At 41.8% G+C, this 24543-nt stretch overlaps 1 protein-coding gene, 1 non-coding gene and 1 pseudogene across 2 annotated transcripts in view; all 3 read left to right on the forward strand.

Moving 5' to 3' along the window:
• The window catches only part of LOC136853418 (enolase-phosphatase E1-like), a 150977-nt gene that overhangs the window by 18778 nt on the left and 107656 nt on the right, over positions 1-24543 (forward strand). The gene's annotated exons all lie outside the window — the stretch shown is intronic.
• LOC136829019 (U6 spliceosomal RNA) lies at positions 14707-14799 on the forward strand (annotated as a pseudogene).
• On the forward strand, positions 16336-16454 carry LOC136828926 (5S ribosomal RNA). Its single transcript, XR_010850252.1, has one exon. It is a non-coding gene; the product is annotated as a 5S ribosomal RNA (ribosomal RNA).

Raw genomic sequence — 24543 nt, forward strand, 5'->3', positions numbered from 1 at the left:
GCTGAAATTCGACTTCTGATGGAGCATGTCTTGTCCTATTATCCCAGCGGCTTTTGCTAGATGGATCACTTCACCATAACGGGATGCTTCTGATAGGATTGAACCTACATCAGTTTCAACAGCCAACAGAACTTTTTGTCCTTGGCGATTAGCTTGCAGCTGTGGAATGTGCAAAAGCAGCTGATCCTTGAGTCAGTAGGAGGAACATCAGGTGAGTCAACATCAAGCTGTTCCAGCCTCTGCTTGTAAAGCTTGGTCAAATCAGCAGTAGAAATTGTAGGGAGGGTTGCAAGACCGGCATGGCTAAGGTGATGTATGATAGTCATATGATCTGTGCTAAATGTAGAGGACAAGAGTGCTCAAAGGATCTTATTTGTGAGGAATGTAAAGGATGGGATGAGAAGCAATGGGAGATTTTGAAATGTAATCTGGAGAAATTAGACAGAGATAGAGAGGAAGGCACCTTCTAGAGCTGAGGGTAGGGTTCATAGTTTAGAACCTGTTACTAATCTTTCTGTTGATGGCTGTAACATTCCTTATTCCCCAGCTTTAGCCTTATCCCCCATCCTTAGTCCTGATAATATTTTGCCATCAACTTTACCCAGCTCCCATGCTTCTGAACCTGATGTCATTGCCTGCCTCGAGAGTAAGTTGACTGCAAAATTGACCTTGTGGTCAACACAGTGTCTAGGTTAGGCAAGTCCCTTAAGGTCATAATGGATCAAGTGCATAGTGTTGTGCAAGTGCCAGTGCCAGTGGAGGAGGTGGCTGTTTGTCCCGCTGATTCCCCCAGACGAAAGTCCCAGTCACACTCCCCTGAACCTGGGAGGAGAGCGGAGGTCCAAAGGAGGTTGGTGGAGTTTGCCCACGGATAGTCGCCCCCTTGTCCAATTCTGTAGCTCATGTTTCAGACAGTGGTTTGAAAGGCATCTCTGTCAGTGCTCATCAGTTGTCTTCGGACTCCAATCTTTCCAGCCCCGACATGAGGTGTTTTTTGGTGCTTTCCGGGTGAATCTTATCCTCATAAGAGACATCACGCCAGTGAGATTTTTCCCATTCCATTGAAGTGGACTAGAGCCGTCGCTCAGCCCTCAGCCAGGTTGCAGTGTGTGGCACAGCCTGGACCACTTCTCGCCCAAGTGTTCTCATTCAGAATGCCAATTCTTGGCGCTCAAGTGCCCCTCTGCTAGGAAACGCTCTTTGTCTTCGTCCAGGAGCCCACACAGGTGCTCAGTGCATTCTCCAAAGTGTCGCTTGGTGTTATCTGTCGCCGAGCACCCAACACTAACTCCCGAGCACCTGGCTCCTGCCTCTGCCAGCTCGGTGCCAATTGCTAGCAGCTCAGTGCCAGCTGAGCGCCCATCTTATTCTTCACCTGCACCCATCATAGAGGATCTGTCTTTTGCTCATATCAAGAAACAGTTAGCAGACATTCTGAGCCTGCTGCATAAGACACCTTCTGTACCAAAGCCTTCCTGAGATGTATCATTGTCTTTGGTCTCTTCCACAGAGGAGGAGGTAGTTCAAGAACCGACTCCCTCGTCGTATGCTTCCCTTTTGAGGTACTTCTTAGCAACTTTCCTGTTGTATTTCCAGCCAGCTGTTCCAGTTTCACCTGCATCCACCTTCCTTATGAGGAGTCGGGTAGACTCCAGCACTCGTCTCCCCAAGATGGTTCTTTCTTCCTCCATAAAGAAAGCTTTAAAGGAAGTAGGGGATTGGCTTGCTTTGAAAAGAGAGCAAGGGAAGGGCTGCTTTTGCTTTTCCTCCAGTGAGGCTAACAGCCAGAAGATAATGTCACACCACGGAACGGAACCCCCACCGATAACTGGGGACTGCCTGTACCTGTTTCCCCAATTGGCTGCGAAGGAGATTGCCACCGATTTGCAAAAAAAAGCGACACAGGATCTTTTGGCTTAGTCGTCCAAGCGCCCTAAAGAGCCTTCTGCTGTTGCTGTGAAGCCATCTCTTCAACAGCACCCCTTTCAGGGAGGCAGACAGGGATTCTTCTCCAAACCCCATTCCAAGGTATGGTTCACCACTAGGTCCATCAAGAGGACCTCATCCAAACCTTCTTCCAAAAAGTGACTCTTCTCTCCTTCATGCACCTGTAGGAGCCAGACTCCTCCTCTTTTGCGAAAAGTGGAGCGCCAGAAACACAGAGCCTTGGACAGTCAAGGTTCTTGAGGGCTACTCTACCCCACTCAAAGAGCAGCCTCCTCTCTTGTCTTCACTGATTTCATTGACGGCATACTCCGAGGGTTCCAAGGGGTATGCAGCTCTAGTGGAGGAAGTGTCATCATTCCTAAAGAAAAGGGCAATAGAAGTAGTAGAAGACCACACTGCCAAAGGCTTTTACAATCGCCTGTTCGTAGTCTGCAAGTCATCAGAGGGGTGGAGACCTGTCCATGATGTCAGCGCTTTGAACTTCTTTTGTTACAGAAGACAAAGTTCAAAATGGAGACATATCAGTTGGTGCTATCATCCATCCAACTGGGCAACTGGATGATCACCCTGGATATGCAAGATGCGTATTTCCATATCCCAGTACATCCAGAATCCAGGAAATACCTAAGATTTGTCTTCGAGAGTAGAGTCTTCCAATTTCAAGTGCTATGTTTCGGCCCCTCCATGGCCCCTCAGGTATTTACGCAAGTTCTAGCACCCCTCGCGAAGTGGCTACATCTTCTAGGCATCAATGTATGCATGTACCTGAATGATTTGCCTCTCCATTCACTGGCGCAGGAACAGTGCACAAGGGATCTTCGGAAAGCCCTTCTCCTTGCCCAGGAACTAGGGTTATTGATTTTCTGTTTGGGGATGAGGATAAACTCTCCGAGTTTTCGGGTTTTTCTGTCCCCCAAGATGATAGAGTCCCGCCTTCAGTCAGCATACAATCTTCTTTTGCTCCCGTCATTTTCGGCAAATTGGTGGAGGAGCCTTTTGGGAATTGTATCATCCATCAAGCAGTTTGTGACATTAGGGAGTCTACACATGAGACTTCTTCAGTTCTTCTTGAGGGCAAACTGGAACAGAAGGAAGCAACCAGACTCAGTGATGTTCCCATAACATCAGAGATAAAGTCTGACCTGCGGTGGTGGATGTCTGAAGGCAGACTTTTAGAGGGAAAGTCTTTACGCCTTGTGAACCCTTATCTCTTTTATGCAGACACCTTGGACCGAGGCTGGGGAGCCCTTCTAGGCAACTTTGCAGCTTCCGGTACATGGTCTCCAGAATAAGAAGTCTGCACATAAATTTCAAAGAGCTGACTGCCATTCATTTGGGCTTAACGTACTTTGTAAAAGCAGTCACAGACAAGACCGTGGTGGTGTATTCCGAGAACACCACGGCTCTCTCCTACATAAGAAGCAAGGTGGAATCCGCTCCTTCTTCCTTTGCGAGACAGCAAAGGAGCTGCTCATATGGGTGGATCAGAATCTGGTCAAGATTGTCACCAGGTTCGTCCAAGGGAAAATGAATGTGTTAGCAGAAAAACTAAGTCTGAGAGGACAAGTTCTTACGACAGAGTGGACTCTGAAGTCTGCGGTCTGCGACAGACTATGGAAGTTGTGGGGCAGGCCGACTGTGGACTTGTTCGCCACATCAAAAAACCACCGTCTTCCTTTCTTTTGTTTGCTGGTTCCAGATCCTCAGGCATGGGCGACGGATGCCATGTTGATAAACTGGTCGAACTTGGACCTTTACTCCTTCCCTCTATTCAGCATAGTGAGAGAGGTCCTCAAGTTCCTAACCTTGGCCTCTCAAGGAATGGTTCCTGGACCTTCTAAAACTTCTTGTGGATTTATCCAGACTGCTCCCACAAAATCCACTTTTACTTAAACAACCCCACCTTTGGAAATTCCGTCACGTAGAAATTAGAAGTCTACCTGTCGTTCTTGTGAACAGGATGATTCCCATAACAACCTACTTCATCACCAGCAGGCATTCAAGCCCCCAAGAAGGTATTAAGGCCTGAAAGGGTCTACGCCCCAGATTTGAACAAGGATGTTTCGCATTCTTCTGATCTGACTGATAGAATAGAAAGAGATTCCTGTGGTCAGGAGGTAGAAGATATTGAAAACCAGGAGTTTATTACTACATACGCTGATGTTATTGAGCTCATTTGTGAGTACAACAATCTCTCTAAGGAAGGTGCAGCAACTTCTTTGGATTTCCCTACATGCATTGAAGATTTGCCATGCTTGAATCATGCTGATTATTTTGTAGAGTTGCATGCTCGAATCATGCTAATTCTCTTGTCTCTGTGCGCGATAGTTCACTTCTATCTAGTAGGTCACTCAAGCTTCTACCCCCAACACTTCCTCGGTATAAACAGTTTTATACAACCCTTAATGTGGCTCTACAACCTAGACAAGTGAACCCAGATCTGGCTCGATTAGGTCCAGGGTTGTCTCTAGATCAGGTAAGGGCAGAGGACCCTTCCTTCATTTCTCAGGGGGCTGCTACATTGGAGACGACCGCCTCTTTTGCTTTCCAGGCTGTCTCTTGGCTGGACTTATGGTCCACAGATGTGGCGAAAATCTCTTCCACTGCGTTGGGTGATACAGAAGTGAGTGCCCTTATATTACAGTAGACTTACAGTCTGGAGGTAAGGCCATTTCTTACCCGATTCGTTTAAATGTGTCAACATGTTGAAAAGAAGAGATGCAGCCCTCTTCAAAGTTTCTAGGCTCATCAGTACCGATTCCTTATTAGGTTTGAGGAATGGGGATATTTTGAGCCCCCATCTCTCTTTCTTAAGGAGCAACTTGACATTGCAGTCGACAGACGGGCAGACAATAATGACCGGCTCGTTCACCAAGCAGTGTCAGAATCTGCTGGTCCTTCTCTCCCTAGCTTATCAAACCCTAGACCTCAACCTTCTTCTAAGATGACCCCTAACACGACCTCTACCAACAGATCCAGTCAAACTGTTCCACCATCATCTAAGAAAGCTCCTCAGCAACGGCCCTTGCAGCCCCATTCTTGCAGACCAGGGAGAGGAGCTAGAGAAAGTACAGTATGCAATAGAGTGGGCACCCCTTACCGCTCACTGCCACCAGTGGGGGGATGCGTAGCGAGCCATTGGGCTATGTGGCAGAGTTTCAGAGCAGAGACGTGGGTAGTAGATGTTCTACGGGTGGGATGTCCACTACCCTTAGATTTTCCTCCCCCTCTCTCCAAGCTACCTCTCCATCATTTGACATGAGCCCAGGACTCTCCAAAGCATCTAGCTCTTCAGGACGAAGTGAAAAAAAATAATGGAAAAAGGAGAGGTGGAAGGAGTCAGGCATCCGTCTCCAGGATTTTTCTCATTCGCAAGTCAACAGCTGATTGGAGGCCAGTGATTGACCTCTCGACCCTGAATCTGTTCATCAGAAAGACCCGATTCAAGATGGAGATGCCTCATACAGTCCTGGCAGCTGTCAGAAGCAACAGTTTTATGCTCACGATAGATCTGAAGGATACTTCCTTCCAAATTCCAATCCATCTCTCTTCCCGGAAGTTCTTTGTTTCAGTCTAGGGGAGCTGGTGTTTCAGTTCAAAGTCCTATGCTTCGGCCTTACAACAGCCCCTCAGGTGTTCACAAGAGTGTTCACCCTAATGTCAACGTGGGCTCATTCTCAAGGAATTCAACTCTTAAGGTACTTCGACAACTGGTTGGTCTTAGCAAGTTCTCGGGAAAAGCTAATTTTGTCACGGCTTAGGCATCATGATAAGTTTGGAAAAGTCAAACCTAATTCCCTTTCAAAAGATTCTTGACCTGGGCATGACCATAGACACAGTATCATCAAGAGTATTTCCTTTGGACCAACGGATCGAGAAGCTCAGGAAAGTCGCCTGGTCCTTTCTGTCTGAACAGAATCAACCAACACAGCAATGGCAAGTGGTTCTGGGACTCTTGGCCTCCCTGGAAAAACTTGTTCCCCATGGCCATCTTCATCTTCTTCATCTGTTGCAGGTCCCCCTGATGGCAGAAGTGAGAAGGGACCTGCTGTGGTGGCTGGATGACAGAAACTTGACTATAGGAGTGCCTCTTCATTGTCCCCCTCCAGAGATTTCCCTGTTCTTGGACGCATTGTACGAGGGTTGGGGGCACACTTGGAGGACCTTCTGACTTCGGGAGTGTGGAATCTTCAGGACAAGCAGCTGCATATCAACATTCTGGAGTTGAAAGAAACCTTCCTGGCACTTCAGGAATTTTGAGAAAGGCTGACAGGGCACTCCTAATGTCAGACAACACCACGATGATAGCTTCCGTAAACAAACGGGGTGGCTAGTGTCATGGCAACTTCACTCACTGATGGTACTTTTACACTGGTGGGCAATAGATCACTCAGTAGACCTCTCAGCCAAATATATTCCAGGCAAGGGGAATGTAGTGGCCAACAAGCTAAGTCATCAGCCAAATATATTCCAGGCAAGGGGAATGTAGTGGCCAACAAGCTAAGTCATCAGGTTCGGGTCTTAGGGACAGAGTGGTCTCTACATCAGGAGATAGCAGACAGGCTCTTCCATCAATTGGGAAGGCCAATGGTTGACCTGTTTGCAACAAGGTTCAACAGAAAGCTGGAGGTCTGTTGTTTGGTGGTTCCAGATTCCTTTGCTGTGGCGGAGGACGCCTTGCTACATCCTTGGGACAATCTGGAAGTTGACGCCTTCCCCCCTTTCTGCCTGATTCGTCAAGTCTTGAACAGGGTAATGATTTCCATGAATCTCGGGATGACCCTAGTAGCTCCCTTGTGGTCTTACGCAGAGTGGTTCCTTGATCTGCTAACCTTACTGCCAGCAGTCCCAAGAGAAATTTCCCCATGGCACAACCTTCTCTGCCCACCTCACATTGAGAGATATCACCAATCAGCGGGATTCCTATCTCTTCACAGCTGGAGACTATCCAGTATCTCCTGCAAGCGAGAGGCTTTTCTCACAGAGCAGTGGCAGAGATGTCTGACTATCTCAGAAGATCTTCCTCAGCCGTGTACCAGGGAAAATGGGCCATCTACTATGATTGGTGTCGTGGGTTTCTCCCTGGTCAGAACTTCTGTTCAACAGTTGCTGATTTCCTTTTTTTTCTCCTTAGGGAGAAACATCTTTCTGTGTCTGCCATCAAAAGTTATAGAGTTGCTTTGGGTATGGTTCTACATTTGAAAGATGTAAACCTGTTTTCCACATGGTAAATCTCAGTGGTGCTCAAAAGTTTTGAGCAATCTTGTTCTCCTAGAGAACGTAAACCACCTAGTTGGGATCTGACTCTGGTACTAAGCAGTCTCACTCATGCTCAATATGAACCTTTACGACGATCATCAGACAGAAACTTACCCTCAAGATGGTCTTCTTACTGGCCTTGGCTTCATCAAAGAGAGTGGGTGAACTTCATGATCTCTTTTAGTGTTAAACACACGAGAGGTTCGGGGTCCGTAGCCTTTGAATTTTTCCTGGAATTTGTAGCTAAGACTCAAAATCCCTCAGCTCATGATGACAGGTTTGAGTCCTTTTCAGTCCCTTCTCTGGGAGATTTTGTTGATAACAATCTGGATGAATTGCTATTATGTCCTGTCAGAGCACTGTGTAGTTACCTAAAAAGGACTCGTCACCTCAGACCCGGGTGTCAAAGACTTTTTATTAGAATAGGCCAGAACAAGAAAGAATTGTCGAAGAATACCATCTCCTTTTGGCTCTGTGAGATCATCAGACATACGTATAGTTCTTCTTTGGCCTCTAATGCTGACACAGTGCATGTAAGAGCACACGATATTACGGGTTTGGGCCCCTCTTTGCCATTCAAAAAGAACTTGTCTGTTTATAGGATTTTGAAGGCTGGTACTTGGCTTTGTCAAACCACCTTCGCATCCTTCTGTTTGCCGGACGTTGCCCAAAGGTCCTTGGACACTATTTTCCTTGGGTCCGGTGGTGGTTGCTCAAGTAGTGTAGCTCATCCAGTGCCCCTGGCGGGACAGACTGTATCTTACCTAAGATGATGGTATGAAAGTGAGAATGAATGAAATGACTGGGGTCTCTCATCCTTTTCTCTTTCCCCTTAATCTATCATGCGCTGGAACTGGGTAGATACAGGTGAGTGAGTGGCAATTCTGAGTATATTGTATTTGTACATGAATAAATCCCCTCAGAAGCTAGTCCTTCCTCTCGCTGACAAGGGGAGAGAGGAACGTTAACAAACGTAATTGGTAGCTAACATAGGTTTGTTGTCTTAACAGATATACTGTAGTTCTTTAACTTCCTCTTAATGTCTCTTCACATTATATGTTACCCCAGTAGTCTGACTGTTTGATAAACTACAGTATGTATTTAACAGATCAGAGGTTTACATCTCTTTCCTTTGCCTTCCCTTAGCCAGGAAGTGAGCAGGTGTGCTGAACTTCCAGTTGGTTCAGACTTTCTTTTCTCCCACCCCACCAAAAGTGAGTCTATCCTTATGTTAAGACCCAGGTTTGATCCGCATATGATTAAAGACAAATTTTTAATTAATTTGTATTTTTCATAGCTAACAAACCTGTGGTCTTAATGTATACTGCCCACCTCTTGCCTTCCCATATTCTGGTTACCTGGGCTGTAAAAAACTGGATTCGTCACGGCATCTTGGGTGAGAGAAGGTCGGCTGAGCCCTCCTCTCTCGCCCCATTGGCTGAACACCATTGCCACCAATTCCTTGTTCTAAATTTAGTACCGGTTTCCAGCTGGCTGTAGAAGACTTTATCCGTACGTTAAGACCACAGGTTTGTTAGCTATGGAAAATACAAATTGATAAAAAATTTGTCACTTTGTGACTAGAAGTGCTTTGCAGTCCCTAGAAATTTTTAGTGTTGGCCATCTGCTAGTGTCAAAGATTTTGCAGGAGTTATCTATGAATTAGTACCAAGAGAGTACAGTATCAGTTTGTGTTGTTCTTGTCCTTATGGACATTCATGGAAATGAATTCCTCTACTAGCTTGCAATAAATTTAATTTCAAGATGATATGCTGTTGTATACATTAGCTTCTCTGCTTGTGCTGTGTTTCAGAACTGGTCCAGAGTTTGTGGTAGAAAATATGGCATGAAGTAGGTCCTAAGAGAATTAAATAATTTACTTCACATATACCTTAGTGAAAATATAGTGTGGTGTCAAGGAAAAGGGCATTTCTAATACATTACTGTATTCTCGTATTGGCATTGTTTGGTCAACCCATAGCTACCTTCTGTATAGAGGAAATGAGCCTTCCTGTGATAATTGCTGGGTCCCCCAGACTGTTAGGTATTTGGTAGTCAAATGTCCCAGTCTCCAGGAACTGAGAAACAATTTCTTGTAGACATTAGGAACATGTACAGGAATTATAGTTTGGCTAGACTTTTAGGAGAGAATGTCATGAACAATAGTAGTGATTTGTGTATTTTAGTCCATTTTGTTATATTCCATATGTAATTATGATACTTAGTGGCTGGTCTTTTTTATGCAGTTATGCATATACTCTTCTGTTTATCAAGAAGCTTCATAGAGGATCAATTTTTTTCTGACTAACTCACAGAAAGTAAGAAGGTTGTTTAGGTGTCAGTGATCCTAGTAGTTGTGATGCCAGATTATTTACAGTCAGTTAATGTACAACTCAATAGTTTTATTCTAACAACCATTGGATGCCAGATGCCCTCAGTAACTGATTATGGAAGCCCAATCAGTTTCTTCTGGGGTGCTAGCAGGCCAGGTCAGCTAAATTATTTACAATTCAGGGCATAGGAGAAGCAGTGGGGTTGTAGTAAAACAAATTTTATACTCTAAAAATTAAAAAATTTATTTATAAATACAAACCCATTAGTTAATTTTGAATATCCTAAACATGATTTTCTTATTGTCCAGACCACACCAAAAGTGAGATTAACTACATGGGATTGTACGATCTGTTGGTGCATGCTCTAACCTACCTGTCAGGGATGGACTGAAATTGGGCTGTTGTATGAGTAATGGTTTATATGGAAAAATTGTTCTTAAAATCTAGATTTTCTTAATTGGCATTGCAAAAACTTAGATATTTTTCACCAGCATTGTTAGTTTTTAATGTTGTTGGTTGCACTGGTAGATTTATGGTACTGAAGTATATTTTGAAGTGATTACTTGCATTCATTTGCAAGAATTTTTGTGATTGATACTGTACTGTAACAGGTACAGTCATTTATTGATTTCCTCTGCTATGGCTTTGGGCAAGAGATACAGTAATTTAGGAGACGCATGTCTTTGTAGATTGCCATGATATGGATTTTAAGCATACGAGTATTGTAGTGATTAGAAATTTTACCCTAAAATAATATTAGTAATGCATGTAAAAATTGTTTAGGGCAATTTGTTAATTTTTCATTTTAAAATTCTTTTACTGAATACAAGGTTAACATTTTTATTACTCTAATAAATACTTTTTGACTTTTCTTGGTATTAATTTGTATGTTGACAGCTGTGTCAGAAGTATATCTGATAATATTTCATTTATTGCATAGATTGGTCTTTGAAACTATATTCTGTACTGTATTATCACTCATTTATAGAATTTCCATAAGAGGAAAATTTTAATACAGTGCAGTTTTACATCAGTACAAAATATAATTTACATTTGCCTTCCTTGCTGACTGCAGTTAGGAATGAATCTGGCATCAAAGAAAATAATAAAAGTTTAGCTATGGTGTAGCAGACTGCTGGACTAAGCCTGGGCATTGATTTATCTACCATCTCTGTAACTTTCTTTTTGAAGTAATTACCAGAAAGTTATGTTGAAAATAGTTTACAGTTTGATTACATATGAAATTTATTTTCTTTGCATTATATTTTTGTGCACTTTGTTCATTTTAATCATGATTTATCATGATTAACAGGATTGTTAGATACCAGTATTGCTTTTAATTTGCTTCCTTTACTCATGTTTTAATTGAAATCCTTTTCAATTAAAACTATAAATAAACAAATATCTTTTTATTCTTATTTGGGAGAAATTATTTTTTACATAATTCTTCTGATAATTTTTTATTTATCATATTACTGTATTAGTAAATGTTTGTTTAGTGATCATGTAGTAATCCTGTTTCAGTTTTCAAAGGATGATGGTGTTAGTCAACCATAATACATTTTCTTTCTTCAGTACTTGTTGCTTGAGCATTTCATACTATTTATTGTTTTCTTTGTTATGGTCTTCTGTGGCCCTGTTTGTCAAAAGTGAGACTCCTTTCTTATAAGGGAAGTTTTATTCCTTTCAGTTCGTGTAAATTCTGGTAGGTCAGTGGTATTGCCAGCAGCTTTCCATTTTGTTAGTTCTGAGTTCAAATCTCACACAAGTCCTTTGATATACTTCTGCTGTAAAATGCTTTTGTTGTCACTGAGTTAGAAGTGCAGAGAAATAAGATCTGACTGCTGAGTTATCAGTAACCAATGCTCTTCTCTTCCTGGTATCAAGTGAGTGAAGACTATATAAATTTTGTCAGTGGTCTGATTAGTATAAGAAGTAAAATGCCTGGATAAGACCAACACCAGAACTGGCCAGCCACTGTCATTGTGGCAAGGCAGAAGGATGTTGATTTAGCCAAAATTAATTTGAAAACATATATAACATGCTTGACAATTGCAGGAGAGAGTATATGTGGTATCAAGACCTGGCTCTGGTTCTTTTTACACTGCTGATAAGGAATGATGATATCTCCAAGAATATTATACTGTAAATGCAATCATGGCAAAATGCATTTGATGAGGCTGTAAGAAAATGGCCATGGATGAGATCTTGTTGGACAATAGAATGGCCATGTATCAGATGATGAACAACAAAAAAAAGAGGATGAGAATCAAAAAATTTTTTGGTGATTGATGGTGAGATAGTATTTGATAATAAGATATCTGAAGGTCAGAGGATATTGGTCAATATAATGGTCAAGTATTGGACAAAAGTGTACTGGACTACCTGAGTATGAAAATTTGTTGTACAATTAGGCAACTGGTGATCATATTTTAAGAACAGTAAGAACCAAGGATCAGAGGATATTGGGTACTAAGTTGTCTGAAAGTGCTTCATCAAGAGATTATCATCATTGACTCATCTACAGCTTGCATGATAATCAAGGCTAGATGGTTAGCAATGAATAAGAATTTCTAGTTGAGTGATACATGGTAGATCATCAAAGTTTAGCAGTGGCTGGGTGGACGGTTGTATAGCACAGTTGACCCGCACCTATTTGCGGTTCAGGATTTGCGGCTTCACCTATTTGCAGAATTTTCTGTGGAACTTACCGCAAAAAATTCGGTACAATAATTTGTGGATTTTTTCGTCAAGAAATATTCACTAAATACTGTATTTTCATGTTAATTTTGTGAGTAAATACATTTTGTATGATAAATGATTTACTAATTTTCAAACGTTAATATTAATGTGAACACAGCCAACTATCAATAAAATGTATTATTTTTTCAGTGCATATTAAATATTAAGGTACTGTGAACTATAGAAATTAACTTCTCTGTATTTGCCCATGTACTGTACAAAGAAAACAGGACTGCTTCAATACTGTATGAGAGAAAATGGATGTACTTAAAAATTTGGGTCGCTTGAATAGTTTTCACACAGCTGTAAGCCATATATTTTTAAGGGTAATGATTTAAGATGACTGAAATTATATTAAAGTGTTTTAGATAATAGTTTTAGGTATATTCTGTGTAGCATGATAGTTTAAGGTATGAGAGAAAATGGATGTACTTGAAAATAGGGATAACTTGAATAGTTTTCACATTATTCTAAGCCATATATTTTTAAGACTAATGTTATAATATGACTTTGAAATGATATTAAAGTGTTTTAGATGACACTTTAAGGTATATTCTGTGTAGGATGATAGTTGAAGGTATACATTTTGTGTTTGAACATTTTTTGGGGGCGTCTGGTTTTTTAACTACAGGCAGTCCTTGGTTATCGGTGGGGGTTCCATTCTGGGGGCACGATGATAACCGAAATCGGCAATTTCCGCACTTTTTCGGCGATTTTCAGGGCTTATCAGCGCCGAATTTCAAATTTCGCGGCACACGCAGTGGCCGGTCAGGTGGTTAGTACCCATTCCCGCCGCTGGGAGGCGGTATCAGGAACCATTCCCATTTTCTATTCAGATTTTCTCTGTCGCCGGACTGTCAACACCTGTTGTCAGTTCCTCCGCCATTTGGATTTCAAAATTTGTTGTCACTTAAGTATTTTGGTTGTTTTTGGTATTCGACTGGATCTGTGACTTGGCATACGCTCTTTGTGGACCGTTTTTGATTTTGCTTTTGACTTTTCTTATAATTAAGATGTCTTACCTCTAGCTATCGAGTCTGTAGCTTGGGTGAATGTAAGGTGAGGCTATCGAAGACTTTGATAGTTCCTCACTCTTTATGTATGATATGTAAGGGTGTTCAATGCTCTATGATAATCGGTAATGAATGTGTGGGGATTGTCTGAGGGTGAGTGGAAGAAATATGAAGCCTATATGCTTAAATTGGAGCGTGATAGGCTGAGGAGATCTTCCTCCTAGAGTGCATCCTTAGATGGACAGTCAGGGTTTTCTCCTACTAGTAACCCTGTAGTAAATTTTAGTACTAACCCTGTAGTTTGTTGCTGCAGAAGGTAATTCCCTGGCTCTCGTGTGGAGTCAATGCGTGCTCTTGAAACTAAAGTGAATGCAATTCAAACGCATAGTGTTAGTGCTAGTGCCCCTAGTGTTGTGGAGGGGGCGTCAGATCGGCCCTATAATGCCTCTAGGCCTGGACCTCTGTCGAACTCCCAGGACCAGGAGGGGCATGTCGAAAGCCGCATGAGGGTTACGGGGCTTCCCACCGATCTGGCGTCCCTTCGGCAGGTCCTGATGACGCTACCCAGGCTGCCAGGGATCGTGCTCAGGCACGCATCCTGAAGGATTGCTTCTCGTCCTCCGACACGTCCTCCCGCCTCGGGGTTGGAGCTCTCGGTTGGACTCTCGCCCTCTTAAGAGAAGCTTAGAGGAGAGGACGCTTCACGTCCTCTTCCTCTAGACGTTTGTACTCTTCCCCGAAAAGTTGCGTGGATATTCCTCTGCAGAAGAGAATAAAGTGTTTTTCGGATGATCACGCTACTCGACCCCCTGTCGCGCTAAGGCAAGGGCTAGAGCTTCTTCCCTGTGGAAGGAAGTATACGTCTCTCGCCCCTTTCCTTCTCTCAGGTTCAGCCCTTCTCCCGAGAGAGTTGCTTCTCCAACGCGTAAGATTTTGTTGGGTTTGCAACAACAGCTGGATGCTCTCATGAACCTTTCAAGATTCGAATCTGCCTGTTAAGAGGTACAGACTTTCACCTTCGTCTCCTGCTTCGTCTTCCTCGTCTGCTAGATGTTTTGGGGCTTCTCGTCTGTCGTCTAGAGAGTGTTTAGTGGCTTCCTAATCGTCTTCCCGATTTGAGGTGTTGGCCTTTTCTCTTGTCTCGCGCCAGGAGCGCGTCTTGCTCTTCGTGCGCTTCTCACGCTTCACGCGCTCCTCACCTTGACTCTCGGCCGCGCTTAGCCATGACGCCGCGCGCCCACGCTGTGACTCTCTTTCTAGTACTTGCCACGGAGCCTCTCGCGCGTCACGCCATGACGCTCCGCGCTTGCGCCCGCCGTATAGCTTCAAGTCTTGTGTTGACACCGCTCCAGTTGTTTATCATGTCGCACAACTACCCGCTTCAACATTTGATGTCCTTCTTAATTTAGCCAGTACTTGCTTCAACATATACTAAAATTGGAACGATACAGAGAAGATTAGCATGGCCTTCTTGACACGCTAATCGTGAAGCGTTCCACATTTTTTATGTTTACTATCACGACTCTAGTTGACGACTTCTTCGTTCGCGGGAGTTCCGCTATATACGACTCTAGTTGGAGACTTCTTCGCCACGTGTCGGCGAATCGGAACTACTTTCACCACTCACTCAAGACCCGCCAGCTGGGGAAGAACATCCTCTTTCGTCACAGCCTTTGGATGAAGAGAAACATCTTTCGTCTTCTTCTTCCTCTGATTATCAGACTCTGGCTTTTTCTTAAGGATCTGTTTCCTGAGACTTTTCAACCTTCGGCTCCTCTCTCTCACCCTTCGCAGTTGTCTTTGTCTTAAGGGGAGCGTTTGACGAAAAAATCGGAAATCAAAATTTTTTGGGATATTTTATATATGGCATCATACATATCCTGACTATCTTCTCAGAAAGTTTTATTTAAAAGTTCGCCATAGTTAGAAGTTATAAACAAAACAGTAACCTATCATAGACAAAATTACATTTTTCATATAATGTAATGATATTGTCAGTATATCGGTGGTAATTTCCTTTTAGCTATGAAATAATATCTAATGCGATCTATGGCAACCCTGTGGACCTAGTACGCATCAGCGAAAGACAGGAATGCCTCAGGGCAGTCAGTGGCAGTCAGTCAATAGCAGCTCAGAGCTTGACTAAGTAAAACGTCGCGCTGCCCAACCTGAGCCATGTTTGACACTCGCTTCATTTAGCTTCATTTAGCGAAGTTATATTACTTTGCAAGTCTATTTTTTGCTTTTCAAATATGTCATAAAAACATCAAACTGTGTAACAGCAAGCAAATAAATACACAGAGAAGCAAAAAATATCGTTTTTCTCAAAACTAAAGTTATCGACATTCAAACTGCATCTCCTTCATAACGAATGCACCGATCTCAATGATACAAAAAGTAAACGAAAGCTAAATAAATTGCCTAAAAAAAGGGGCTTCCATGGGAAGCAACACGAGACCCGCACCACGAGAGAGAGTTTTTTCCCGAAGGAATGTCACTTCCAAGAGAGGTAGCAAGTGACTCCTTTCATCTCCAGACTCCCTTAGCAACCAGGCTTCATTTTGCACAAGCCTGGAAAGAGTGAGGGGCAGACGTTTGGTCCCTCCTACTGTTAGAGAGAGAGTTACTTGATTCCCTTCCTGTCTCCTCCTCCTTTGTTTTTTGTTTCCCAACTGCCTTCCTGTCAAACAGAAAATTGTTTGACCTGCTCAGAACAGATGTTCGAGCGGAGAGCAGTGGAACAGGTCTTGGACTCGGTGTTCCCGGGATTTTACTACAGATTGTTTCTAGTCCCAAAACTTTCAGTAGGCTGGAGACCCGTCTTGGACGTCAACAGGTCGAACAACTTGGTCCGGAAGGAAAAGTTCAAGATGGAGACCTCTCGGTCAATACTAGGAGCCCTTCATCCCGGGGATTGGATGGTATCTTTGGATCTCCAAGATACTTATCTTCACGCCCCAATTCATCCACGTTCGATGAAGTATCTCAGGTTGTCTTGGGGACTAGACGTACCAGTTCAGGGCTCTCTGCTTTGGACTCTGCACAACGGCCATACCACGTTGAAAGCACCGCTTCTCGTCCGATCAGCGAAGTTAAGCAACGTTGGGTCTGGTCAGTACTTGGATGGTTGACCGCCTGGGAACACCAGATGCTGTTGGCGTCACATTTTGCTCCGAGGGTGTTTACACTTCTCATGAAAAACGTTGCGATGCAGTTGCACCTGTCGCACGTCAGGATCTCACTCTACTTGGACGACTGGTTGATTCGAGCGTCATTGAAGCGAAGGTATCTGGAGGACCTTCAGTTGACTCTGCAACTCGTGAAGTCCCTGGGACTTCTGGTCTGTGGAAAAGTCGCAGCTGATCCCCTCACTGTCCATTGTGTCTGGGAATTCAGATGTATTCAGCGGCTTTTATAGCGTCTCCGTCGCAAGAACGGCAACTTCTATGTACGAAAAAGTCTCGGCCTTCTTGGAAAAGGAAACATGCTAGGTGAAGGAATGAATGAGTCTGCTGGGGACCATTTCCTCGCTGGAGAAGTTTGTTTCCTGGGGAGTCTGCATCTCAGGCCTCTTCAGTTCTTTTTGTTGGAGAACTGACAAAGCAAGGAAGACTTGAAAGAGGAATTGAGAATTCTTCCTTATATAAAGAGGATCTGTAGTGGTGGCTCGATCCAACGAAATTGCAGAAAGGGATCTCCCTCAAGCTTCTGAACCCCAACCTAGTGTTGTTTTTCCGACGGGTCGTCAACAGGTTGGGGGCAACACTAGAGGGAGAGGAAGTGTTAGGAACCTGGAGAGAGAACAGGTGTCCTGGCACATCAACATCAAAGATTTGGCGGCTATCTTTTAGCTCTCCAATTCTTCGAGGTCCAAGTTTGCAATCGTGTAGTTCTAGTTCTAGCAAACTCGGACAATACTTCTTGTTCCCTGTTCAGCCTTGCAAGAGAGATTATTCTTTGAGCCTATGCTCGCAACATTTTGATTCTCACAAGTTTTGTTGCAGGGGTCGAAAATGTTCGAGCAGACCTGCTCTGTTGGCGCCATCAACTCCTGCCGAAGGAATGGACCCTTCATCAGGAGGTTTGCCAAGATTTTTGGAAATTTTGGGGTCGCCATCTTGTGGATCTTTTCACAACCTCAAGAACAGCGAGGCTCCTCTATAAAGCTCATCTGTACTCGACCCTGGGGCAGTTGCGATAGTTGCTCTTCCTGGGATTGGACGGGAATAGATGTTTACGCCTTTTCCCCATTCTAAATTCTGGGAGAAGTCATACGCAAGTTCGCGGCCTCACAAGGGACGAGGATGACTCTCATCCCCATGTTTTGGCCTTCGAACCACTGGTTCTCGGAGTTTCTCTTCTGGTTGGTAGACGTTCGAGGACCCTTCCTATGAGAGCAGACCTGCTCATACAAACCCACTTCACGAGATATCTTTGAATCTCCCGCTCTGAACCTGACTGCTTTCAGACTATCGAAACTTGGTCAGAGCGAAGGGGTTTTTCTGGCCAGGTGGCACGGGCCATCGCTAGAGCCAGAAGTTCTTCATCTAAAGGATATATCTAGCGAAGTGAGCAACCTTCAAAGGTTGGTGTAGAAAGAAGGGCTTTTCCTCTTCCTCTATCACTGTGAGCCAGGTTGCGGATTTTCTCCTTTACTTAAGAGAAAACTTGATATAGCAGTTCCGACTATCAAGTGTTATCGGAGCATGCTTTCGATTGTATTCAGACACAGAGGATTAGATTTGTCTGACAATAAGGACCTCCACGATCTTACGAGCTCTTTCAAGACGTCCAAGGTTCCTCAGCTAATTCCCCTGCTTGGAACTTGGACGTAATGCTCAAGTTTTGATGTTTAGTCCTTTTGAGCCTCTCCACTCTGCATCTCTTAAGGATGTTACTCGAAACGGCATTCCTCACGGCTCTGGCGAAAGAGAGTGAGCGAAGTTCGAGGCCGTCATGTGGGCTTCAAGGAACACAATGCTGTCTATTCTTTAAGCCCTAAGTTCTTGGCTAAGAATGAAAGGTCTTCTAACCCTTGGCCTAGACACTTTGAAATTAAAGGTTTAGCAGACCTTATTGGACAGGAACCTGAGGGAGTTCTATGTCCAGTTAGAGCTCTCAAGTACTACCTTAAAAGAACACAGGACACTTGTGGTCCCTTGGATGTTTTATGGTGTTCTGTGAGGCAACCAGTTAAACCTATGTCAAAGAATGCACTGGCATTCTTCATTAGGGACGTCATTAAGGACGCACACTCTAGTTGTGACGACTCCAACTTCAAGTTGTTGAGAGTTAACGCTCACGAGGTGAGGGCAGTTGCTACCTCCATGGTGTTCAAGAAAAATATGGTACTCAGTGACATTTTTAGTGCCACATTTTGGCGAAGTCAATTCGGTGTTTGCCTCACACTCTTGGCAAGATGTTTAGGTAGCATACGAAATTGCTTTTCGCTGGGACCATACATTGCTGCTTCAGCAACCTTGGGGACAGGGGTAACTCTGATCCTATCCCCTTTTTAATTGTGTTTTGTGGTTGTTGGGTCGACTACTGGAGGCAGTCTTCCCAATCCTTTGCAAACTAACGCTTTAGGTGTTGGTTAGGTGGTTAGTAATGCTCTTTTGTCCTCTTTGTATGGTCTATGATCTAGTCACATTGTGGTCACGCCCCGTTGACAGATCATCTAGAAGTCGCCAGCTATATAGGTCACTACCTCGCTGGGGTCTCTAGTAAAGCAGAAGCAGACTAGAGTGACAGTAACCACTCAGTCAGCTACGCTATCAGATAAGGAACCAAAATAATTTTACCAATAATTGGTTTTTTCCTAATTCTTGGCTGTCTCTACCCCCTCAAAGGTGGTATTCAGCTATATATATATCTGACAGGTAAGTCTCATGAACAAAATGATATTTTAATGATAAAATAAAGTATGTTCATACTTACCTGGCAGATATATATATTCATATTGCCCTCCCTCTTCCCCTCAGGAGTCAGTGGCGTTAGAAAATCTGAATAGAAAATGGGAATGGTTCCTGATACCCGCCTCCCAGCGGCGGGAATGGGTACTAACCACCTGCCCGGCCACTGCGTGTGCCGCGAATTTTGAAATTCTGTTGGACTTCGGAGAATACAGCTATATATATATTTGCCAGGCAAGTATGAACAAACTTTATTTTATCATTAAAATATTATTTTTCAGTATCTCAGGGTCTTTCATTCTGTTGTTGAATTCTCTGTCGATCTCTCTCTCACTCATGTGACATCCTCAGTTCTATTCTCTTCATTCAGAGGAATTAAACGATTGCGTAAACCAGAAGTGTAGTATCATTCTCGACCTTTTCTGGACTTATTCATGTTCATAAGGTTTTTTTTTCTTGAACAAGTGCTTTGCAGATAAAACCTTCTGAAATAAACACTCCAAAACTTCCTGGTTTTAATCACCTGGCTGTCCAACTTAAGGTTTTTTTAATTATGCCAAATAAGACTGCCCTTTTAAGAATTTATTAACTGATGGATCAGAGTAATGGTCACTTTGAATATAACCCTGCCTGACAGTATTCAGAGATCTGAAGTTGGGGATGAATTGATTTTGAGCCATCATTTTTCCACTTCAGTCACCCATTGTAAGACTGTAGACCCATTTTTCATGAACAGAAAACCCAATGGGACTGTTGAACCTTTCTCTTCAGTTTTATATGTTAAATGCTACTTTATCGATTTTGATCAAATTTTAGGAAGAGAAGGGGAGGAGATGGATTTTTTTAAATGCATTCGTATTGGAGTTTAGATGTTTGTACTGTATGTGTTTGCTTGGATGTATCTTGAAGAATAGTGGATGCCCCAGATATAAGTGTCTTCTTTTGACTCAGATGGGTCTCCTTCAGATGGTTCTAGAAAAATGGGAGAATCATAGGATGTCCCTTTGTCACAAGACCTGCTAACTCCTTTTTAGTACCACTGAGGAGGCTGAGGTAGGATGTTCTTAAATTTGGACTATGATCCTGACTCATTAACCAATGTATGTATATTGGAGACATTCTTACAAATATAATTAAAGTTGAAAAGATCCTTTTGGCTAACAATGCCTTAACTAAGACATCACTTTGGGAATTGTATACCAATTCTTATTGAAAATGGTCATATCTTATATCATCAAAAGTCTAACATTGATTGTTGTGTTTTCTTAAATAGTCAGTCGTATGGTCTGTTTGCCTCTAATCTATTCCCAGTGGTCTTTGAGAGATCAAGTATCCAAAAGTGTTTTTCCATCGTGGTCCTTTACCTGTAATGGTGGCATCCTAGTGTTGTTGAAGATTCACTCAAAACCAAATCTGGACAAAAATTCATGAGTGCACATTAACGTTGATTGCCTTTTAACAGGTGAGAATATTCTTGTTTGTCTCCAGATTATAATGAAAGACAGGATCAACTGTGTCCATTTGCAACCTTCCTGGTCTTAAATCTCTTACAAAGGATGAAAGGGTTGTCATCAGGTTTGTCTGTACTGTTTGTTTGAACAGACCTGTAGATTCTTTGCTATAGAACTACCATTTACTTTCGTTTGATTTTTGCCATTTTGCCTGAGATTTTAACAAGGAGATCTTTAACCCAATATTTATGGCTTTTTAGACTTTAACTAGGTTTTGGGTGTCTGAAAGCCCTAGAATGAAAATAATAAGAATGATAATCTAAGGTGGTTATTGATGATTTTTAGAAAGTCGAATATCAAATGCCAGCATTTTTTGGAGAGAATCAAAACATTTGGAAAACATTGTGTATGAATTCTGTGAGAAAAAACTGATAATCTTTCAAATGTTTGTTGTAGTCCCAGTGTACCATTTATTATTTCAAGTGCTGAGATAATGTTGTGTCGATATTTTCTAGTTGTGAATTCTTATAGCATTTAGATGTAAGAGCTTCTCTGGGAGCTATTGTTTCTCCAAATAAATGATCCTTATGTAAGGTATAGTGTTTAGAATCTTGCCATAGATTAGAAAAATGGAATTGTTCCAGGGCCTGAAGGCTTATGTTTTATCTGATTGCATGACAGCAAAACTATGCCCTCAAAGTTTTGAGTTGTTGAAAGATGTTGACTGTCAAGTGGATGGGCAAGTTCTGTGACCAATAGTGTTGATGAAGTCTGTTAGACTTTATTTCTGGTTTAGAAATTCATTTTACTGATGTTTGGTTTTTATTAAAACACTGTTCAGTAATTGCGGTTTTGTTTATTCTCAGTTTTAAGGTTCTTAGCCATATAAAATACAATTATTTTCTTTTGAAAAGCCCTAATTGTTAAAGCTCAGTGCATTGTGGATAAAACTTTATACTGTACTTAACAAATGCTGGCTGAACTTTAGCACTGGAAGTGCTACTGATTTTACAGCTGGTGAAAAAGGAAAACAGTTTAGAACATTTGCAAATCTGATATGTCATTCAGTGAAAATTGTCTTAAATGAATAAATAGCAAGTTTAAGACATTTGCTACTAAAACCAGTTATATCAGTCATTACCTTTGATTGGTCTTGCATTTGATTGGACAGAACATTCTCATATGGCTTGCCAACTGAGCTGATAGTCCACTAATTTCTGTCAGTTTTAATGTGGGGAGACCAATTTGAGCTCTTAGGTTTGGTATTGGTGACCACAGGATTCTGTGACAGTTGAAAGAGTTATTGATGACAGTGTTGTGAAAGTGAGATTCTTTAACCTACACTGTCAAGAACAGTTTTGTTACAGCCAAATGTTCATCAAAATGTCTGCATAATATACTGATTGTCCTGGATATTTAGTCTGTTCACTTTTGTGTGGGGAGGACCCTTTCCATTCCCTCAATGTTTGTGGACACTGCATTTTGTGATGCCCCCATCAAGCATTGTTAGTGACCTTAATCTTAGTTTTGCAATTGGCTTAATTACTGCCAAAATTATTTTCAGATTAGCTGGCACAAGATGCAGAATTATTCTTCTTATTCACACCAGTATTAAAATTCTTCCTGATTATCTTTTTGTGGAACTGTTTGTTGTTGGAATCTACACCTTTGCACTGAATTAGTAATTCTGTGGGCATGATGGTCATGCACATTTGACTCCCATCCCAAACCCCTCCCAGTGCTGTTGGCAAATCAATCAGGGCTCTTTCCTGCAGGTTCTGTATATCAGTTGTCATTTTAACTGATGTTGTTGAGTGTCTTCTCTCTCATTATTTGTCCCTTCAAATACTAAAATACTGTTCTCTTTTGCTGTCCTCTTCATTTATTAAAAGTGCTTTGTATAATTTCTCTTAACACTTTTGCAGCTACCATTGCTTGAGATCCAACAGTTGACATCAACAAATTACTTTTATTTTGTCAATTTTTCCATTTTTCATTTTAGGCATTTATGTTGATTGTGATTCAACCACTAGACCACTAAGATGGTGCTGTCCAAAACACTGATTGTATGTACTTATTGTGCCTTGTTGCCTGTGTCCCTCATTTCCTGATCCTATATTCCCACCCTTCGCAACTGAACTCAACCTCATCTTGTGCAGTCTTCGTGTCTTAAAAGTCGTCACAGTGATAGAATATGATTCTAATATGCAATTCTCCTTGCATTTTAATAAGTGCATTTATTAATTTGTTAGTTTAAATTTTTTCTTAATAAGTATGATCTCTTCTCTCTGCCTAATCCTTTCCTTCCTCATGTTCATATAATGATACTTATTACTGGAATTCCTCTGGTGTATATACATGTGAAGTTGTTCCTATGCAGAATCAGTGTTTATCTCCTGAATAATAACAGCTAATAACTTCCTGTTGCTGTGCAGGTTTTTGTCTTTCTTAAACCATATGCTTCCAGTCATTCATCATTCTCCAGGAACTCAGGAAAATGGTTAAAAATCAAGTTATGACTTTGGTACTGGAAGATTGTTAAGTTTGCCTGCAACCTCATTCTGGTCTTTGCACAAGGATATAATTAATGTACAGTGCTGAAATCTTTTTTAGCATCTGTGGACATGAAAGATTAATTTGACCAAATCCAAAAGAAAGGATTGATGCATTGTTGATTTTATTAGGCACAGGAAAATTCTTCCAGTTCAAGGTTCTTAGTTTTGGTATGACTCCCACAGCTTATCATGTCATGTTGGGCAATTGTCTCATTGTTAAGGAAGGAGGATGTTTAGATGTTCCTCCATAGAAAGAGTTTTAAATGTCAGTCTGTTGAATTTTGACACACTTCATCGTACATCGTGGTGTAAGTCAGATTGACAATCATTGATGTTTGATCTGAGAAACAATTGCTTAATTATTGATGTTAGGGTCTTCAATGATCTAGATTGGTTTTAATATTTGGTTTAAACATTTGCTTTGAGTTATCCAAAAGCTAAAATTGTGTGTAATTAATGTTTGCAGTAGTTGCAACAATGTAGTATCATTTCTGATTGTTTTTGGAAAACTAGTCCTTCAATCTATCTGATCTTTTGTTGCAAAAAAACCACTTTTTATTTCAGACTGAGAACAACTGGAGATCTTCTGAAATTAAACTTCTGCATTAGCAGACTTTGCCAATGATGGCAAGTTTCAACAGGACCCATGGTTTGGTTTCCCCTATCTCCTCCTTAAAACATTTTTGCTGAAAGAGGAATTTTAAAAAAAATGTATAATTATCAAATTAATGTATTTAATTTTATCTGTAATAGATAAATTTTTGATAAAAAATTTTTAAGTTCTGATACAATATAATTTTCAAAAAGTTAATGACTCTATAATGTCAATAATTCTATGGCTCCAGAATGGCTTAGTGTTGATGTCAAAATTCCTTGAGGTTAAAATGGGAAACTTGTTAGATGATACAGAGTTGTTAAAGAATTGTTTTCTTGAATTGCCTTCTGCAGTGTTTTTTTGTGCAAACACAGCAATTTCAAGTGTTCTAAATGAAGAGCCAGCTGGAGGTTAGACCACTTGTTTGGGTTGTGTCCAGCAGAGGGATTTATAAATAATAAAGGTCCAGAACTTGGAGTTTCATCCATTTGGTCTGTAAAACACATCCTAACATTTTCATTGAAGTCTCCCTCACTGTCATGGTCTTTGGTGGAAAAAAAAGGTGGGCAATTGCAGATAAGGAAGCAGTTATATAGACCTAAGACATAGCTAAAGTTTCTAACAACATGCAAGGTTCAACTGTTTTGAAAATTCACCGTGAGTGAATATTGCTTCTGCATCAGTGCACCCCACTTGGTTCAACCTGTAGGCATTATTCAGTTTGTTTCAGCCA

This window comes from Macrobrachium rosenbergii, chromosome 3, assembly GCF_040412425.1.
Source record: "Macrobrachium rosenbergii isolate ZJJX-2024 chromosome 3, ASM4041242v1, whole genome shotgun sequence".
Lineage (NCBI taxonomy): Eukaryota > Metazoa > Arthropoda > Malacostraca > Decapoda > Palaemonidae > Macrobrachium > Macrobrachium rosenbergii.